The sequence below is a fragment of the Lolium rigidum genome, chromosome 1 (assembly GCF_022539505.1).
Source record: "Lolium rigidum isolate FL_2022 chromosome 1, APGP_CSIRO_Lrig_0.1, whole genome shotgun sequence".
Classification (NCBI taxonomy): domain Eukaryota; kingdom Viridiplantae; phylum Streptophyta; class Magnoliopsida; order Poales; family Poaceae; genus Lolium; species Lolium rigidum.
The window spans coordinates 228,308,114-228,315,010 of NC_061508.1; positions in this window are offsets into that span (position 1 = coordinate 228,308,114).

Here is a 6,897-nt window from a genome sequence, read left to right on the forward strand (position 1 = left end):
TCAGCTTTGACTTCGAGTACGAGCGTAGCTTTGGAGTTGCGGTACCGGTTGCGGTACCAAACCAGCTTGGACTTGGGCTAGGATTGAGTCCGTCATTTCCTCCGCCTCCCGCTGCTTCCTCTCACTTCGCGCGCATTTTTATCGGCCACGGACGACAAGCCGTAGTGACCATGCTTGTAGCCTGTACCGGCGCCGGCCACACGGCCTCTATGCGGCCTTCTCGTCGGTGAATGCTCATTAACGATGTTTAGCGCCCGTACGAGAGGCTTGTCCCGAGCTACCCTGCCCGTCGACGTACGGGACGAGGAGCCTTCGTCACATTGAGAAAGTCTTTGTCTTTCTTCTTCCTGCGGAAGAAACGCGAACCATTTAGAAATGTTGCTACTATTATATGAACGATACTTGATCTAATTAAACCGGTAAATTGCTTACCAGTTTTTTCTCCAACGCCGGGACCTTACGGTCGTTCGTGAACCAAATTATGTCGGTTACGACCTTCGGGTCCGTGACAAGTTCCCCGGTTAGTTTCTTCTTATGGTACCGGGACTCGATGAATCTTCTTTCAAGCGGGTCCTTGTACTTGAGCCGGGGGTTCTCAATGCCGGCATTTACATACGCCTCGTCCTCCTTCGCCCAATAGGGCTCCTTTCCCTCGTACCCACGGCTCCCAAGGTTGTGGTTGCCGATGTTAAGCTCCCGCATTTCCTTCCCCCACAACTTGCGATTCTTGGTTGCTTGTAGCTCTTCATTGGCCACAAAAGCATCAAAGTCCGCCCGGGTGACATGCGGAAAGGCGGAGTGGACCTCTTCGAAACCTTTGCCCTCGGCAATCAGCTTCCGCACCATGTACTTATAGCCGGCTGAGGTGTTTGGTGAACTTCGAGGAGGGCTTGTGAGTTCACAATGTTGTTGGTTTGATGGCTGGAGGCGTAGTCGCCTAGGAACTTGTATCGTGCGTGCAACATCGCAATGAGCTGGGCTCGCAAAGGCGCTTTGCTCTCGGCTCGGAGGTCCGTCTCGTTGAGATTGACGACCTCTCGGAGGATACATGCCGGTTGGTTGCCGTACCCCTTGGCAACATCCTTAGGCTCCACCGGCAAACCACCGGCGGGGTCCACCTCTTTGACTCGTGTCTCTGCCGGTGCCGACCGTGTTTTGGCGCCTTGCCTTCCGCGGCCTCTTGGCTCCACTTGTCCCGGTGCCACTACTCCCGGCGGCGCCGCTAGGATCGTCGCCGCTTGTCTCGCCGCCACCCCCGGCGGCGCCGGTTGCCTCATCGCCGCTAGGCTCGTAGGTACTACCCCCGGCGGCGGCGCTTGCCTCGTTGCCGCTCGGCTCGTCGGCACTACCCCAGCGGCATCCTCCATCTCATGGTCCTCGTCGCCGCCAACACCGGCGGCCTCGGCATCCTCCTCCGTCCTAAAGAAGTGCCTATTGTAGTGCTCCTCTAACTCTTCTTGAGACGACATGGTGGCTTGCACTAATAGAAGATGAAAAAGAGTTAGAATTCACGGAAAAATTCGGCATGACCTTTGCTAAAAATTGGTCATGCCGAGTGCTAGAATTGCCGGAACGGAAATGAATCGACATTCCGGCACTCAATAGCAACTCAATCCCTGCAAATGTACGAAATGCAAAAAGAAGACCATATACTTTAGCACCATTTCATTCTTGATCATTTAGTGTGGAGAGCAGCACCATTGCATCAGCATGCACGGCACCATATACATCGGCATACACAGCACCATATACATCAACATGCACTTAATCATTTCATATACATCATCATGCACTTAACATCAGCGGCACCATGCCGGTAGCATGCATTTCATTTTCAAACCGAGAGAACAAATTCGGTAGCATGCATTTAACCGGAGACACAAAATCATTTTATATGCATACTTGAATTCACGACACAAAATCATTTCATAGCACTTACAGTAGCATAAAATAGCACTTGTTCTTACGGTAGCACCAGCTATGTTTAACGAGTGTACATCGGTTGACGACATCCATTTAAAACCGAGAGAATGAACATAGCACTTGTTCTTCTTAAATGAACCGAGAGAATGAACATATCACTTGTTCTTTTTAAATAAAGTAAACCTACTTGCTAGTGAATAAATGTGAGGTATGCCTAACCCTAACACTTGCTACTGGTAGCATTTAAATGAAGAACCACTACTGCTAGCATTCTTGGCTAACCCTAACACTTGGCTAACCCTAACCCTAGCATTCTTGGCTAACCCTAACCCTAACATTTAAATGTATGCCTAACCCTAACACTTGCTACTGCTAGCATTCTTGGCAGTAGGCATTTAAATGAAGAACCACTACTGCTAGCATTCTTGGCTAACCCTAACACTTGGCTAACCCTAACCCTAGCATTCTTGGCTAACCCTAACCCTAACATTTAAATGTATGCCTAACCCTAACACTTGCTACTGCTAGCATTCTTGGCGAGTAGGCATTTAAATGAAGAACCACTCTTTGCATATATAGCAGCAGTAGCAAGCTTCTGCTATAAGTGGAATTAAAGTGGAATTAAAGTGACATTCCTTCACCTTGTACATGCACTTGGCCAATTAACTAAACAAAATCAATTTCATTTTCTTTTTTTGGCGGTAGGTAATGATGCATTTTCATTTTGAACCAAATTAATTTACAACCGGTGAGCATGCATGAGCATTTTGAACTAAACAATTGAGCATTTTTTATGGCAGCATTTTTGCATTTCATTCTTGTTAGGAGCATGAGCATGAGCAAGCAATTTTGCATTTCATTCATATTATTAGCATGAGCATGCAACACCTACGGTGGCAGCAATTCATTTTGTATATCGGCATTTCATTCTTGTTATTAGCATGAACCGAGAGAATGCATTTCATTAGGCATTTAAATGAACCGGAGAATGCATTCTTGCTATATATGAACCCTAAAAATTTAATAAACATGAATCAAGAATGGCTAAACCAGTAGTAGCATTTGCTACCGCTAACTAGTGTTCATTTCATTTAAATGAACCATGTACTTGCTAGCAAATTTTATTAACTAAACCAACATATATAAAGTTCATTTTCAACATATATAAAGTTCATTTTCTTTTTTCCTACTGCAACCTGCAACTAAATCAAGTGGCATATATATAGTTCATTTTAAAATTGGTTTAGTTTCAATTCTTGCATTTTAGCCCTAGCAATTAACCGGAGACGAGGAAGAACCCTAACCGGCTTGGGTCACCGGAGATGAGGAAGAACCCTAAACAGAGAGGGAAGGGGGAGGGAAGGGGAGAGGGAAGGGGAGAGGGAAGCTCACCAATGGCGCGCGGCTCCTTCTTCTCCAACGGCGGCGCCGACGTCCCCTCGCGCGGGCAACCTTCTTCTCCAATGGCGCGCGGCACCTCCTTCTCCACGGGTCTTCCGCGGCGGCGTACGGGGCAGGTGGTGGGGGATGGTCGAGGGGATGGTGGAGGGCGGTGGCGGGGCGCAGAACGGCGGCGCTCGAGAGGGGACTTGAGGTGGCGACAGAACGGCGGCGCTCGATCGACGGTGGGGGTTGGAGATGTGGCTGTGTGGGGAGAAGGAAGAAGGGGAAAAACGTTAAGTCCTAATTACAGCTGATCCAGGGTTATTGCCGGCGCACCACATACCTGGTTCGCCGGGGACAAGTATACCCCCGGCGAATTAATAAGCCTGGTGCGCCGGCAATAAGGCTAGCACAGCTGTAACCTGGACATGTAGTATTTTATGTTTCTTATCTTTCCAGGGTTATCTTTTCTCTTTATTGTATGTTTCTTTTCTTTTACCCCAAATACTGTAGTATTTTATATTTCTTATCTTTTCAAGATAATAATGAAGCAATATGCATGAGTTATGTAAAAACATGAAGATATATATATGAGTTATATATACATACACAAAATATTGACCAACACAATATTAATTAGTCATACATAAAATATTGGCCATGACCATATGAGTAGTTATGAATTACACAAAATATGAGTTATAGATTGCAAATAAATTTTTACATCATCGATTGAGAAGAGTGTTTCGCTTTCTTCTTGCTTTTCTTGCTCGTCGTTGAATAATTTAGCCCCGTGTCGTGACTTCTTCTTTTGAAGGGTCGACCGACCTCGGTAAGCGTGGTCCTCGCTTCTTCTTGTGGTGTATGTTGTGTCTTCGTCCTCGGATTCTTCCATCATTGGGTCTCCGACTTGTCCTTCGAAGTCTTCCTCGTTGGCGACTCCATCCATTCCGACGATGGTCCTCTTGCCTCTCCTCACGATAACACGGCTAGGCCTGGATGGGTCGGTTATGAAGAAGCATTGGTGCACGTGTTCGACGGTACCCATGGCTCATTCAGCGCGGTGGCGTTCGTGGACTTTGATTTGTTGGCTTCGGGTAGAAACATGGTGGTGAAATACCGGTCTTCTTTTCGACGCTCTTAGCCCATCCGATACGGAACATCGGCACTTTCTCCCCGGCGTAGCTAAGCTCCCAGATTTCCTCGATTTTTCCGTAGTATCTAGTCTTTACGTCACCCGTCCAGGAATCCATCGTTACCCCTGAGTTACGGTAAACACTTGTTCTTGTCTTTTTCTTCCGTGTAGAATGTGTACCCGTTGATATCGTATGCTTGGTAAGTCATGATGTTGGGCGCGGGGCCATGTGACAAGGCCAATACTAGTTTATCCTTGTCAGAATCCATTGGTGGGGGATTAGCATCAATGTGGTCTTTGAACCAGCGCGCGAAAGAGGAGTTGTGCTCTCTGTATATTTACGCTTCCGTCATCATCGGCTTGCCACTTGTTCTCTATCATGGTTTTGTGCTCTTTCAACCAAGGATCGATCAAGTCAATGTGTTGTAGCGCTACTAAGTTGGCCTGTCAAAGTCGGAACTCCGACCCGGACATGTGCACGTGCGGTTCCTTCCTTCCATTTTTGTGGCCTACTCCCTCGAACCTGCGAGAGGTGCTTGTTTTGAGGCAAACCAACAGGGTCCTCGATGTCTAGATAATTCGTGCAGAAAGAGATGCACTCTTCGGTGAGCCAGCCTTGTACGATGCTTCCATCCGGATGTGACCTGTTACGAACGTATCCTTTAATGACCCCATTCATTCTTTCAAACGACATCATGTTGTGTAAGAATGCCGGCCCTAGAGCTGACGATATCATCCATGATATGGACCAACGAGATGGACCATCACGTCAAAGAATGCAGGCGGGAAGTACATCTCCATCTCACATAGGATCACCACGATCTCTTCCTGGAGCCTTGCGAGTTTCTTCACGCTTATCGACTTCCGAGTTATGACGTCGAAGAAGTTACAGAGCCGATCCAGCGTTGCACGGACATGTTCATCCATTATACCTCGGATTGCAACCGGAAGAATCTGCGTCATCATCACGTGACGGTCATGAGACTTCATGCCGCTGAAGTTTCGTTTCTTGGGGTCCATGTATCTGCTTATTAGCCGGAGTAGCCGAAGGGCACTCGACTCCTAGAAGGCAATTGAAAAATTGATCGACCTCGGCCGGACTAAAAGTGAAGCAAGAGGGGGACGAGTAATAGTACGGCTGCTTAATCCTTTTGCGCTTCGACCGCCGTCCGCCTCCTCCTCCGACTGTCCCTCTTGGGCCGGCGGGATCCGAAGCTCTTCCCCTGATGCCCAAAACTTTCGAGGTCGTGTCTTGCTTTCGGCCCATCTTTGGTCCGGTCCGGCATGTTGAGAAGAGTGCCAAGCAAGCTCTCGCACACGTTCTTTGTAATATGCATGACATCAAGGCGGTGAGGTGTATCGAGAATTTTCCGAGTACGGCAAGTCCCAAAACACGGACCTCCTTTTCCATACACCAATGAGCGGCGTCGTTTCCTTTTTCTTCTTCTTCTCTCCGGGCTTTTGACGAATCTTTCCCGGCGCGAGGGCACTCCTTCCAACCTTTCGGTAATGTATCGATCTCTTCGCCGCTCTTCTTACGTGGAGGTCCTCGGGGTTCATTTGTACCATCGAACGGATCTCCACGCTTTCTCCACGGGTCAGTTTTACGTAGCCACCTTCGATGCCCCATGTAAACCTGTTTTCGAAGAGCCGGGATCCTTACCAAGCTGCAAAAACATCGTCTCTTCCATGCACACGACACATGCCTTGTGTCCATGGCACACCGGCACGAAATGTAACCGTATCCGAGGTAGTTACTGCACCGTCGTGATCAACGCGGCTCTCAAAGGGAAATATTCTTCCGCGACGGCGTCCCATGTATCTACCCCTTCCTCCGCCCACAACGTTTCAAGCTCCTCCTTTAATAGTTCGAGATACATGTTGATATCGTTTCTGGCTGTGTCGGCCCTTGAATTAGCATACTCATCTCGTATGTACTTCCTCTTCATGCACGGCCGGGGCGGGAGGTTGTAGATCCATACAAACACGGGCCATGTGCTATGTGTGCTGCTTCGGTTTCCGAACGGATTGAATCCGTCCGTGCTCGCACCCAACCTGATGTTTACGGGATCTGCCCCAAAACTTCCGAATTCATTGTCTAATGCTTTCCACCGGCTTGCATCCGAAGGGTGCGTCGGCCTTGGGTGCTCAATCCGCTCTTTATCATTCAACACTTGCCTCCTTTCTTTCGCGTGCCGGCGCATGAGCTTTGCTTCCTTGCGGTCCGCGTAGAACCGTTGAAGCCGGGGCGAGCGGGAAGTACCACACAACTTTCCGAGGAGCTTTCTTCTTCCCTTTCTTGTCCCGTTCAGCTTCACACACCGGACATTTGGTCTTGTCCATGTGCTCCTTGCGATACATGATACGGTCGTTGATGCGGGCGTGATACTTTTCGTGGGGTAAGTCGAGAGGGCACGTGATTCTCTTGGCCTCGGCTAGACTACCGGGACACGTGT